Source organism: Heteronotia binoei, chromosome 16 (genome assembly GCF_032191835.1).
Source record: "Heteronotia binoei isolate CCM8104 ecotype False Entrance Well chromosome 16, APGP_CSIRO_Hbin_v1, whole genome shotgun sequence".
NCBI lineage: Eukaryota > Metazoa > Chordata > Lepidosauria > Squamata > Gekkonidae > Heteronotia > Heteronotia binoei.
This window is the reverse complement of record NC_083238.1, coordinates 3,533,763-3,548,792: the sequence shown is the minus strand read 5'-3', so window position 1 is coordinate 3,548,792 and position 15,030 is coordinate 3,533,763. Positions and strand designations below refer to the sequence as shown.

Below are 15,030 nucleotides of genomic sequence, written 5' to 3'. Positions count from 1 at the left end.
TCTAAGATGATGGAGAGGACCCATCTGTCTGATATGATTTGCCTCCAGAAAATACAACAGTCATGGGATCACAGTTCATAATAGAAGAGATACAAACAAGCACTGTGATATGCTGGCTAACACATTTAGTAAAGCTTTTATCAAGAATCTTACATATCTTTTGTCACATTATAAAGACGTACAACCTAACAAATATTATAAGGGATCTTCTGCCTCACTTAGAGCACTGTTTGAAGAGCCCCCAGTGTTTTTCCATAAGCCAAGTCAGGCAGAATTGGAGTGAAGTCCAAAGGGGGAGAGAGGGAAATCAGGGGGTGAGGGCATGGCCTCAGCCCCAGGGAGAGAAAAAGAAAGTCACTAAACCCATGAAACTCTTTTTTCACAGAATAATAAATTAGAAAAACAAAGAACATTCAAGAATGCTTATACAAAGAAGAGAAAAAGGTATGTGGGAATCTCATGCCCTGAGAAACTGCTTGGTTCTCAGGTCTCACAAAGACCACAAACAGGAACGGGGGTGAGACCATGTGTCTGGCATACCAGCCTGGGAGTGCCCATATCCCACATTGTGTCTGAAGAGTCAAAAGGGCACAGGCATCTCACATCCTGTTCACTCACATTCTCACTCTTTATGCTGACCCTTGCAGTATTGACAAATTGATGACTGTATTGAATCCTGTAAACAGCAGATATGGTTTGTCTGTCTTGAACAGATGCATCCTGTTGTTTGTTTAAACACTATGTACTAGGCAAATATGTAGCCTGAAGTCAGAATGTATAAATAAAGTATGGGTTGGCTGAAAAAGTCAGACCTCTCTTCTTCCTGAACCTACACGTGTTGCCTGTTCATTCCTTCAAAGGTATGTTAACAACCAAGGCGAGGGAAACAGGTCCTATCAGTACAGTGGTCAGAAAGGAACTGGCAGGGTTCTTGTGCCCATTCCAGTGAGCATGTGCAGTGGAGCACCTGCATGACATGGGGAAGGGTGTGAAAATCCATTTAGCTTTGTACACTACCAATCAAGATCGGCACAGGTGCCCTATATCCATATAGATGTGATGCACGGAGACTACAAAGAAGATCTGGACACAAATGCTTCAGAAAAAGTGCACCTAGCCAATGGAGACCCAGCAGACATACAGCGAAAAGGAAACATTACACTGAACTGTCAAATAGGCGATGGTGGAACTGGTATTATTGCAGTTGATGTCTTACACATTTCTGATATAAAGGCAAATTTGTAAAGTATGCTCACACTCTCAGGAAAGGGATTTGTCATAGACTTTGAGAATAAAGTGTATTGTATGGGACTGGTTCTACAATGCCAAGATGAACTATATTTCACAGGTGCTCTCAAAAATTGAGCCTTTTAGCTAGACTGCCAGGAATCAAAGACCTGTATAGCCAAGACCAGAAGACCCCGGAGCTTTGGCATGGAAGATTTGTTTATCATGACCCAGAAGCTGTCTTGAAACTACAAAGGACTTAGTGACATATATCAATGACAATCAGTTGTGTGTAATTGTACAAAGAAAGGCAACTCGGCATCGTATTCCCAGTCAGAGATGCTCTAAAGCAACCATTTGAGCTACTTCACACTGACTTATCAAACCAACCTCTGATGTTAATAACACTTATCTGTCATCTTTTATTGATGATTTTTAAAGATATACTGTGTGTTATTTGCTGAAGGAAAAATTGCAAACTGAGCAGAAACTATTCCCATGATTTCTGAGATGTTCAACAGGAAACTCCAAGCCATCCAGTCTGACCGTGGTGGTAAGTAAATATCTAGATCAGAGCAGGCATTCCTATAGGAACATGGAATCCAATGCAGACTTACTGTACCCCATCCACCAGAAAAGAATGAGGTTGCTAAGTGCAAGAAACACTCTATAATGGACATGGTCAGAGGCATGCTAATGACTCAGGCCTTCCCTACATGCACTGGGGAGAAGCTGCAATGACTACAGTTTATTTGCAAAGCAGATTGCCAACCAAAGCCACAGAAAAAACTCTAGAAATCCAAGCATATAACAGATTAGGGTATTTGGATCCAAGGCCAATCCCCATATACTAAAAGAAAAGAGATCCAAATTAGAAACCAGCGATGAAAAGGCAACTTTGTAAGCTATTCTACAGAGAAGAAGGGATACAGAATTCTAGACCCAAATACTAACCAAATTGTTACAAGCAGAGTGGTGCAGTTCGATGAGCGACCAAGGAACAACCTTGGTGCTCATCGACAGATGGCTGTCCAGAGGTAGATAGCAACAACCAGCTGCTGGCATATTCCCCAGAGCCAATGGAGGCGGTGACTAGGCAGACACAACCAGAAGAGGTGGTGAAACCAGAAATTCCTGAAGCAGCAGGTAAACCAGAGGGCCCAGAGACCAGTGTGGAGGCAGCTGAAAAACTGGACCTCAGATGCTCATTGTGGATCAACATTTCCAGCTGTTCACAAGGACATCTCTGCCACATTAACCAACATCATGGGCTGAATTACAGGGCATGTCTGAACTAGAAGCAAACAAGTGGAGGAAAGCAGCACAAGAAACAGATGCACTGCATAAAAACAATACATGGACTGAACCACACAAGGATTGAACGGGAATCAGATTGAAATTATTTTCTTAGTCAAAAGCAGAAGATACTGGAACTATTTTATTTATTTATTCCGTAACTTATACCCCGCCCTTCCCAGAAGTGGCTCAGGGCAGCTTACAACAAACAATAAAACAATAAAATCGGAACAAAGTTATTACATTTAAAATCAAGCATTTAAAAACCTAAAAACCTTAAAATTTATACATTGAAGCTATACAGTATAATCACAAAATTCTAGGAAGCTACATTTGTCCAGCCAGGCGTAGGCTAACCGGAAGAGGGTCGTCTTACAGGCCCTGCGGAACTGAGTAAGATCCCGCAAAGCTATCGCAAAGCCTCGGCCTGAAAGGTGTTATTCCAATGTCCACACTAATGGAATCCAGCTTCTAAAACAAAAGTGTCTGATGACCCCCTGCCAGACCTGCCATAGGCAAGCTTCTATACTGAGCAATGACGCTGCAACAGCTGTCAGAACTGTGAGCACACCCACCGCAAAATATTGGACTGCAGTTAAAAGGGTGATGAGGCACGCTTTAAACTGAGACTACCAGCAACTAATAATCTCACACTGCTGGGATATGCTGATGAAGACTGCATTGGAGAATGATCAGACGTAAGATTCCCCCAGCTGTTATGTATTTTTTTTATGGGGATGGTTCTATAAACTGGGCAAATTATAAACAAGAAACTGTTTCCCACTCATCTACTGAAGCAGAATTTACATCCGCTTGCAGAGAATTAGAGTGGCTTTGGTATTAAGCAGGCCTATAGCCAGAAAAATTTTGGTGGGGGGCTCATGGGATAATTTGTTTTGGTGCAAGCCCGTGGGGCTTGGCTGCTTCTTCTCTCCAGCCCAGCCTGGCCCCAGCTCTCTCTCTCTCTCCCTCTCTTGTTTTCTTTCTGGTTTTTTTTTAAAGAACCAAGTAGGATCTGTGGGTTGTGAGTGCGTGTGGGAGGGCGGTGGGGGGATGGAACAGAAATGTCAGGAGCAGATGAGCTCCAGAGAATGCAAAGGAAGGGCACAGTGGTAGTCTAGTTGCTTCGGCTTTAGCAGGTGCCTCGGTTCCCAGACGTAATGGACTGGATCGTGCCCACAGGTGCCAGGCTTTGCCCTACAGTCCACCTGGGGACTGCAGCTTGCCCTTTGCCTGCAGAGGATGGAGCGAAGCGGAGAGAGGCAGGTAAACCTCCAAAGCCCAAGAGCTCTGGCATCCCCCAGACCCAGGAATTGTAGGGCTGCGGTGGGGGGGGGGGCAACCCTGCTAGCAACGAAGCCTTCCTTGCATAGCCCTATCAAAGTCACCAGCTCGTTGGGAGGAGAGCTTTTTTGGGGGGGAGGGGGAGATTGCACCATACGTGTGAGTGTGTCTGGCAGTTCCAAGTCAACTTGAAAAGGGAGTTCTCTCTCCAAGCAACTGCAGAAGAAGAGATTTCTTGGCTTTCTCCTGCTCTTGCTCTCACAAGGTCTGAAGGAGAAGAAACTTTCCTGACTTGAGGCGATGGCTCCTCAGACCACCTGCTGTCAGCAGAGGGAGTGGAGGGCAGATGAGGTGACACTTCCATACAGAGCGAGCTGCAGAAAGTGACTTCTAGAGCAGATCTTCATCCCAGCTGGCCTCCTCCTCCTCCACTCTCACTGCCACTCTCTCCCCTCCCTTTTTGTTGGGTCCTGGAGGCCCTCCAAAGGAGGGCCCTACAGAAGGAAGGGGTTTTTTTAATAGAGCGGCCTGCCCCCCCCCCCCAGCTATGGGCCTGGTAGTAAGTAACTTTTGCCAATTCAAATGCTAGAGAATAACCAGAGTTGTATAGCCCTTCCTCTTTCAGAAAACAACAACCCATAGTAAAAGTATATTTGAATTAGGAACCAGTATGTAAGTGTCCTGCAGGGGCAAGAAACCGTCACACAAATGCCCCACTGAGAAAATGACAGGGAATGTATTTACTAAACTGTTACCAAAAGATAAATATGAATGTCTGCAGACCACCATATCTTCAGGACGGCCCCTCCTGGTATATCCCCCCAAACTCCCCACACTCCAGTGATAACAACCTACTGGTGATTGGGCTGTCCTCAAACAGAACCAGGATTTTTTTCAGCACTAGCTCCAACTTGGTGGAATGTTCTGCTGGTCGAGATCTGGGCCCCGTGGGATTTGATGCAGTTTTGCAGGGCCTGCAAAACAGACCCATTCTGCAAGGCCTATGGGCGAGGGCACCAACAGCTTCCATTCTAGACTGGCCTCCCTTCCCTTTTCCTTGCTTTTTCTCTTTTCCCTTCCCCTTTCTCCTTTTTACCAGATTGATCCGAGGATATTTATTTTCCCTCCTGGGATGAGTACCAGGTTGTGCTCCTTTATATGTCATCAATTAGCTGATGTACTGCAGAATTGTTTTAAAAAATTAATTCTATGGATTCTTTTATGAATGTTGTTACCCGCTCTGAGTCCTATTATACAGGGGATGATGGGCTATAAATCAAATAAATGAAAGGAAACTCTTCTAAATTAACCAAATAGCCCAGTAGTTGCAACTTTTAAATAGTGCAAGCTGAATTGCTTCTCATGCCTTCAAGAGTTAAAAAAATACAATAACCGCTCTTGCAAAGGCACAATGACATTTGCTCACACGCTTGGATGTGCAAGGCACATGTACTTGGGGAAAATGAGCTGTTTTGCATAACAATCACATATTAGTGGATAAAATGTAAGTGATACTAAATATCAACCCTGACATTTCTTGTTTAATAAGGACTGCCAAACAAGGGTGTGGTTATTCCTTAAGGATGGCAAATCTAGTTATGGTTTGAGCAGGAAATTTCAGCTATCCCACAGTATACTGTTTCAAAGGTCATTCAGTCTCATTGAACTTTTTTTTTACAATGAAACAAGAAGTACACTGTAGCCTAATATGCACTAATTTACAATAGAGTAGCAAAACTAAACAATATTTTGAGACTTGTGGCATTAATTCCTTTAAGCAAGTAGTGCCTAAGCTGCATCATGTTATGTAAAACCGTAAAATGAATAGGGAGCTCTTGTTGTCCATTTGTAAATGTATTTGTTAGCTCTTTTTAAAAAGAAAGTAAGAAAATCCCCCCCCCCCCAGATGCCAAATAAGGGTCATTTATAGCAAGTAAAAACAAATTATAAAGCTTGTGTGGGGCTCAAATGATATTCCCCTTGAAAAGCATAGATTAATTCTTGGAGTAGATAGTGCCTACCAAACATGATAGCAGCAAATCATGATTTCATTACCACCAGTCTGGAGAATTACTTCAGGCAGCTGCTATTACTATTCTTCAAGATCATCCCAGTACACTTTGGCTGAATATTTGTAGTTGATACCTAGCATAAGTAGTGTTGGCACAACTCCAGCCTCCCACCATATGATCATGTTCTAGCCTGACAGTCTGACACTCAGTACAAAGCTCTGAGTTGTGGGACTTTTATCATCATGGACAGATGCTGCTGACTCAAAATAAAAAGTCAGTTCTATTTCCAATTTGTTGGATGGGTTTAAAGAGAAAACAGAAGTTAATGGATAATCAGTTTCAGATGACTTCATGGAAACTATATTAGGATTTTGCTTATGAAGTTCCATTAGCTTGTCTAGCAATATGAGGGAAGAAACTGCAACCTACAGCCGTCAATTACATTAATAATAGTTGAATATGTATTATTTGGGATAATGTTTGTGTGCATTATGAAAAGCACAGAGTCAATAAAATGGAAATATAGAACAAATTACTTTCTGTTTGGTCATTTTCTTTCTTTTTAAAATTTGAAATAGGTATACCTTAGCTGCTTATATAATTCCTGTTTTCCCCTGACCATTTACTGTGATAAGTGCTCTGAGTGCGAAAGCAGTTTATCTGTGTTTCTAAGCACCTCACCCTACATTTGATTCCTTCTCTACTCCTTAATATTTTATGAAGAGTAAAATAGGTTAACTAGATGGTAGTTTCAAGGATAAACTCTATGATAGCTCTGGCTGACCCAAGCCCATTCCAGCAGCTGCAAGTGGAGGAGTGGAGAATCAAATCCGGTTCTCCCAGATAAGAATCTGTGCACTTAAACGCTACACCAAAGTGGCTCTGGTGCATCGGGAACACTGGTGCATGGGGAAGGCTGCACAAACACTGCTTGTACCCACTGCAACACCCTCTACTAATGGGAGAAGGAGAGTTGGAAGAGGGCAATCAAAATCTGTTCACTTGTTCAGGTAACAGCGAGGGTTGCTAGCTTCCCTTGTCATCATGACAGGGGAAATTTGGGGGTGTTCCAGGGGTGGGCAGGACCTAACGTGATAATGACACCCATAAATGACATAATCACATCTCCGATGTTGCATGCAATGCTTTGGTTTGGGGGCAAAATATATGGGTTTTTGCCTTCAAAACTATGGAGTTTGTACAAAAACGAGACAATTGCCACATGACATCCCTGTTTGGGGGTGCGGTTTTCCCTGCTGGCCTGTGGTGGAGCAAAGCCCCCAAAAGTGGGACACTCCTGCTGGAACCTGGCAACTCTAGCAACAGCACTCCAGTTTGTTAAGGTGAAAGGGGTGGAGAAGAGTGTATGACCATATCCTCAGCCTGGTGCTTCAAGTTTGCTTTGCAGGGTAGAGAAGACAGGCTGAAACCTAATATAATTGAGTGAGCCAGAAAGGTGATGGGGCATTTTCACTGCAGTGTCTGTCTGTCCCTGGTGAGTTCTACCAAATAGATTTAAGGAGCAACACTAATGGATCCTGAAGCAACCCTACTAGAAGATGATTGCCCTAAAAGACTGCTTCAGGAGACAAATTAAACATTAGCATTTGTTCAAGACAAAACCAATATTGCTTTTGAGTTCAGTAACAATAAGATATGTTGATAAAACCACAAGGTAAGAAGTGACTTTAGGTTTCTATTTTAAATAATACACATATTGTAGTGAAGCAGGGCTAAAATAAAAAGATATTAAATAAGGTAAATTGAAAGCCATTGTCAAGCATGTGGGTTCAATGACGAGTCGAAGTTGATACAAAGACTACGTTTATTGATAGACCAATACTTTGGCCGAAGCCATTTCTTGAGAGTAATGAAACTGATACATTGATACAATACTTTTAAAGCATACTTCAAAAGGATTCCCAGGGAGGGGGCCGCAGGAAGCGTTCACACCTAAACTAGCAGACTGTCTACTTTCCCAGGACATTTATCAGGAATTTGTCCTTGCTTTCCCAGATGTCTCATCCTCCCTCCGGAGGATATATCGGAAGGTGCTGATTACTTTGTTCCCTTCACACTGCTCTTAATTAACAGCCATAAAGTGGGGAAATGGAAAGAATAACAAACAAATATACTTAGATCCTCCATGGCAATTCACAAACCAGGTTTATGAAGGACTCTAAAACAATCAATTGACCATAGTATTCAACCATGCTTGACATACTGCCCCCCCTAAAATCAACCTCGGGGTTTGTTTTGGAAGGTTTGATGAAACTTATTAACCAATTCTGGAGCCAATACATCTTTCTTGGTTACCCATTCGTTTTCACTGGCTGGGAAATGTTTCCATTTAATCAAATAATACAGAGTCCCATGCTTCAATTTCGAGTCTAATATCTCCTGCACCTCATGTTGACTCTGATTCCTAATCTGGATAGGATGTGGAGCTGACAGTCGAAGGTGCCAGGGCGAAACCCCGGGGTCTCTTCGCAAAAGACTGCAATGAAAAACAGGATGGACTTTACTAAACATTTTGGGCAGTTTTAATTCCATGATTCAGTGGGAGGTTTTTTGTTGACACAAATACCTAATCCCCCACTTTGAAATCCTATACAGAGACATGGGATTTATCATATTGCTTCTTATACGCCTCCTTGGCCCTTTCTAGATTCTCTTGAATTCCTTTCCAGCTACTCCCCAGCTTTCCCCACCACTGTTCGAATGAAGTGGGCCCCCGAGCTTGCTCCCCGCCTGGCAGTAGCGAGACCGGCTTGCCCTCATACCCATTTACAATCTGGAAGGGAGAAGCTTTGGTTGAGCTGTGCACGCTGTTACTGTAGCCATACTCGGCAAATGGTAATAGATCCACCCAATTGGACTGTTGATGGTTCACATAACATCGCAAGTACTGCTCTAATAACGCGTTCACGCATTCCGTCTGCCCATCCGTCTGAGGATGATAGGCAGAGCTCAACCCTTGTTCTATACCGGATAGTTTGCAGAACTCCCGCCAGAAGTTGGCAACGAATTGTGGCCCCCTATCACTAATTATCTTGTCTGGGAATGAGTGGAGTTTCACCATGTGATGGAAAAATAAACTAGTTGCTTTACGGTCGGCAGTTGTGCACATGGAATAAAATGCGCCTGTTTGGAAAAGGTGTCCACTAGTACAAGGATTACGATTTTTCCCTGGGAGGGCGAGAGTTCGACTATAAAATCCATCGATACTACCGACCACGGGCGAGTAGCCTTCTCTAATGGCTTGCCCCCTCTCCTTTTCACCATTACGCAAATGGGACATGAAGCTACAAATTCGGATACGTCCTTTTTCATGCCACCAGAATTGTCTACTTATTAGGTGAAGCATTTTCACATAACCAAAGTGACCAGCTAACTTGTTTGAATGGCAATACTGCAGGACTTCTAGCCGTAAACTTTTGGGAACGTACAGTTTCTCGCCCTTGTACCAGAATCCATCCCCCCTTTTCTGTACTTCCTCTGGCCTGTCCTCCCCCTTCTTTTTCAGTTTCTAAAGCCAGACGCTCCCTCCCCAAGCGCTCGCGTCCCGTTTCATCTTAGACCGGGTGGTTATCATCGCGGCCATTTGGGAGGGGGGAATTAAGGAGTCTACCACTTCCTCCTTCTGACTGTTGTGCTGTGGAAGGTGGAAAAGGGCATCCGCCAAAAAGTTTTTAGTTCCAGGGACGTGCCACAGCACAAAGTCGAATTTGGAGAAAAATCCTGCCCACCTGATTTGCTTTTCACTTAATTTCCTCCTCCCCATGAGCGCTTCCAAATTTTTGTGATCGGTCCAGATTTCGAAAGGGACCTTGGTGCCTTCTAGCCAAGACCTCCATGTTTTCAAAGCATAAGTTACCACGAATGCTTCCTTGTCCCACACCGACCAATTCCTTTGCTCCTGGGAGAATTTCTTTTAAATGTACGTGCAAGGTCTCAGTCTCCCCTCCTCATCTTTTTGCATGAGGATGGCTCCTACGGCCATGTCAGAGGCGTCACATTGCACAATAAAGGGTCTCAGCTCATTGGGGTGGCTCAGGACTGGCTCACTAGTGAACAGCCGCTTGAGTTTATCAAACGCCTCCTGGCATTTAGGTGTCCAATTTAAATGCGCCCCCGGCTTCTTGGCGTTGGGACTCTTCCCCCTCGTTTTTAACAACTCAGTGAGGGGAAGCATGATTTGGGTGAATCCCGGTATGAAGTTTATGTAAAAATTTGCAAACCCAAGGAAGGTTTGGAGCTGTCTACAAGTCCTCGGGGCAGCCCAGTCTAACACTGCTTGAACTTTGCCCAGAACCATTGCCAACCCCTGAGCCGAGACTCTGAATCCTAAATAGTCCAAATGAATGAGGTATAGATGGATAATACTTGAAGGTTTGAGTTTTGAACTTTAGGGAAAACGAATTACAATTACAAATGAACAGGAACTGTGTAGATTTTATGAAGAAAATAAAGAATTTGTACCATGATGGATTACAAATTATTATCTTGGAATGTAAATGGACTAAATTCACCGCCAAAAAAGAAGGGCAACATTTCATTGGATTAAAAAGCAAAATTGTAATATAGTTTGTCTACAAGAAGTACATATCAAGCAAAAGGATTATAAATTTTTGTGGAATAAACAATTGGGATTAGAATTTCATTCCTTGGCTGAGCAGAAGAAAAGGGGAGTGATTTTTTATGTTAAACAAGAATTGGATCCAAAGTTAGTATTTAAAGATAAAAATGGAAGATTTGTGGCAGTAGAAATAACATTGAATGGGGGGGAAAAAAACGTTGTTATTGGGACTGTATGCACCAAATGGGGCGAAGGATGAATTTTTAAAAGATATTACACAACAACTTGATGAATTGACATATGATCAAGTTTTGATAATGGGGGACTTTAATGGAACAATTCAGAATGTATTGGATAGATCTGGACAAAAAAGAATAATAAAGAAGGAAAATTGCCAAAATCTTTTTTTGAATTGGTTAAACAAGAAAATTTGGAAGATATATGGAGGAAATTTAATCCTGAAGTGCGGGACTATACTTTTTTTTCAGCAAGACATAATTCTTTCTCTAGAATTGACATGTTGTGGGGCACTAAAGATTTGAGCCTTATAACAAAGAAAATTGAGATTTTGCCTAAAATAGGAGCTGATCAAAACCCAATAGTGTGAATTACAAATTCGTTAAAAAAATCAAGAAGATGGAGGTTAAATGAAGATTTATTACAAAATAAATAAATAGTGACATCTCTAGAAAACGAGACCAAAGCTTTCTTCCAAGTAAATGACAGAGAAGATATTGAATTCCAGACGGTGTGGGATGCCAACAAGGCAGTAATGAGAGGAATATTGATATCACTGAATAATAAAGATAAGAGGGCAAAAGATAAACAGATGTTGGACATTCAAAATGAAATAAAGAAAAAAGAAAGTGAATTAAAGAAAAGGCCAGGGAAAAAGAGAATCATGAGGGAGATTACAATATTGCAAACCCAAATGAGACATTTGTTAAATAAAGAACTGGAATGGAATTTGAAAAAAATTACAGCAAAAGTCTTTTGAGGGAGCAAATAAACCTGGAAAATACCTGGCCTGGCAATTGAAAAAAGAGAGAGAAAGTAAAATTATTAGTAAGATTGTGGCAAATGGAAGAGAAATGGTGGATCAAGAAGAAATAAAAAAGAGAAATTTTAAAATATTATGCTAAATTATTTAAGGGTGTTAAAATAAAGAAAGAAAAGATGGAACTGTATTTACAAAATATTAAAATAGCACCCTTAACAGAAAATATGAAAGAAGTTTTGAATGCGCCAATTGAAAGAATAGAGATTGAAGCAGAGATCAATGCAATGAAAATTGGAAAGGCATCTGGGCCAGATGGATATACAGCTAAGTTTTTTAAAACTTTTGAAGAGGAATTAATACCGAAATGCCAAAAATTGATGAACATGATAAGATTAAAAAGGTAAAATACCAAATACATGGAAGGAAGCAGTGATTTTGTTAATTCCAAAAGAAGATAGAGATGTCACGAATGTAAAAAATTATAGACCGATTTCATTATTGAATAATGATTATAAAATATACACAAGAATACTGGCAGAACGACTTAAGCAATATCTGATAAATTTTATAAAGGAAGATCAAGCCAGGTTTCTTCCCAAAAGACAGATAAGAGACAATATTAGGACTGTTGTAAATATTGTAGAGTATTATGAAAGACATCCAGAAAAGGAAGTAGCATTATTCTTTGTGGATGCAGAGAAAGCATTTGATAATCAAAATTGGGACTTTATGTTTGCAGTTATGGAGAAAATGGAGTTGGGAGAAGACTTTATAAGGATGATAAAAGCTATATATACTGAACAACGTGCAAAGCTATGTATAAATGCAGACCTTACAGAAGATATGATAATTAGTAAAGCCTGCTTCGGCGGGGACGGCGAGGTATAAATAAAAATTTATTATTATTATTATTATTATTATTATTATTATTATTATTATTATTATTATTATTATTATTATTATTATTATTATTATTATAGATACAAGACAAGGATGTCCGCTCTCTCTATTGTTGTTTATAACGACACTTGAAATCTTACTGATGCAAATTCAAGAAGACAAAGAAATAGAAGGATTAAAAATAAAAGGATTTACTTATAAATATAGAGCATTTGCAGATGATATAATGTTTATAAATGAAAAACCTATGCAAGTAACACCTTTGCTGTTAGCTAAAATACAAGAATATACAGAACTGGCGGGATTTTATATAAATAAAGAAAAACCAAAAATTTAATTAAAAATACGCAAGTAAGTAAACAAAAGGAGTTACAAAAACTAACAGGTTGTGAAGTAACTTCGAAGTTAAAATATTTGGGTGTGGAGATAACAATGAAAAATATTGATTTGTTTAAAAACAATTATGAGAAGCTATGGCATAAAATGGATGAAGATATGATAAAATGGAATAAACTTAATTTGTCATTGCTGGGAAGAATAGCTGCAATTAAAATGAATATTTTACCAAGAATAATGTATCTATTTCAAACTATTCCAATTGTGAAGGACAGCAAACAGATGGCAGAGGAAGATCTCAGAATTTGTGTGGACTGGGAAGAAACCAAGAATTAAAATGAAAATTTTAACAGATGCAAAAGAGAGAGGAGGATTCCAATTACCAGATTTAAAACTATATCATGAAGCAATCTGCTTAGTGTGGATAAAAGAATGGGTGATGCTACTAAACAGAAAACATTTGGCGTTGGAAGGTCATGGAAATAAATTCGGCTGGCACGCTTATATGTACTATGGGAAAAAGAGATGGATGTTTTTTTCTCTCACCATTATATAAGAAATAATTTGTTGAATAAGTGCATGAAATATAAGAGATATGGGGATGAGAGAAAACCGTTATGGATAGTGCCAACAGAAGTGATAAAAATAATACCTGAAGCGAGGGAAGAAAAGTGGTTGTCATATAATCAGCTATTAAAAATACAAGGCGGTAAAATAGAGCTGAAAACTGCGAAAGAGTTGAATAATAAATATGATTGGTTTCATATGCAACAAATAAAGAGCTTGGTGGAAAAGGATATAAAAACTGAAGGAATAAGAAAAGAACAAACAGAAATGGAAATAGTTCTGCTTGGAGATAATGAAAAATTAATTTCAAAAATTATATAAACTGCTTTTGAAATGGTCTACAGAAGATGAAGTAGTGAAATCTCAAATGATTAAGTGGGCAATTAATGTAAATAAAGAAATACAGATGGGAATATCTTTGGAAGAATTCTATAAAGCTTTCAACATGTCAAAGTATTAAAGAGAACTGTTTTAAAATGATGTACAGATGGTATATAACTCCTAAAAAGTTGGCAAAGATGAACAATAAGATGCCAGATAGATGTTGGAAGTGTAAAAAACATGAAGGTTCTTTTTACCATATGTGGTGGACTTGTGAAAAAGCAAAAAAGTATTGGCATATGATTCAACAAGAAATATCTAGGATCTTGGGATATGAAATCAAGAAAGTTGCAGAGACTTTTCTTTTGGGATTATATATAGAAAAATTTCCAAAAGAAGACAGAACTATAATTTGGTACTTGCTCTCAGCTGCTATGACATTGTATGCGCAGTTGTGGAAGCAAGAGAGAATACCAGAGAAATGGGACTGGATCTTAAAAGTTATAACATGGAGTGAAATGGACAAATTGACAAGAATTTTAAAAGACTATGATTTAGAAACTTTTAGGCTGGAGTGGAAGAAGTTTAGAAGTTATATAGAAAATGAGTGGAAAATAAAAGGACATTGGACAATTTTTGATAATAATTAAGTCTTAAAAGAAAGAAAAATAGAAATTTTTGTTTTATTAGTGGTACCTTTGAATATTAAGTATACAACACCAGCGGGGGTCAAGTAACGGGGGGGAGGGGGGATTAGAAAAGTAATATATGAGATAGATAAAAAGAAGTAATTAATAATGTAAAGAATTGATGGTTACCATATGTTACTGAAATAAAAATTGTTTTAAACATGGGGTCTGTGTACATGTTAAATAAACGGCTGTTTCTTCCTGATTTCACCTATGGCCTCGTTTTTGCCTGACCACTAAGGGCTAAGGTTGCTGCTACATTTTTCTGGTGCATTGGGTCAGTCGAAAAGGGGGGATTTGGGCCCTGCCCTTTGGCCCCCAAACCAGCCTGGGGCCATGGTTGGGCCAGCCTCGGGTCCGGGACAGAGCTCCCAGCTGATTTCAGCTGCCTTGCCTCTGTCTGCTTCTGCCTGGCTTGGCTGGTCACCAAATGGACCACAGAAAGGCATTCAGGAACCAGCCCTAGTAAGAAGACCTGTGCAGGTGAGTATGAGAAGGGTTTAGTAGATAGAACCTCTCCATAAGAGACTGCTTGGCCTCAGCCCGTCTTGGAGGGAAGGAGGGCTTGATCACCCCTCGGCTGCACACTAGTAAAGCTTGCTGAAGGAAAGGGGAAGTAGTTTTCCCCACCAGCGCCCTTGAAGCTGTGCTAGCCTAGTACTGGAACTGGGAAGGGGCTTGTAGTGAGATTGTGTGTGAATGAGACGTGACATTTGCTAAAGGCAGCAGCCGTTACGAAGCGACATGTGTTTCTTTGTGGTGAGACTGCTTTCTCACCCACCCCCTTTTCCCTTTTGTGTCTAAGAAAGTCTTGTCTGT

At 40.4% G+C, this 15,030-nt stretch overlaps 1 protein-coding gene across 1 annotated transcript in view; it reads right to left on the bottom strand.

The window, feature by feature from the left end:
- The window catches only part of THSD7B (thrombospondin type 1 domain containing 7B), a 713,545-nt gene that overhangs the window by 574,221 nt on the left and 124,294 nt on the right, over positions 1-15,030 (bottom strand). The gene's annotated exons all lie outside the window — the stretch shown is intronic.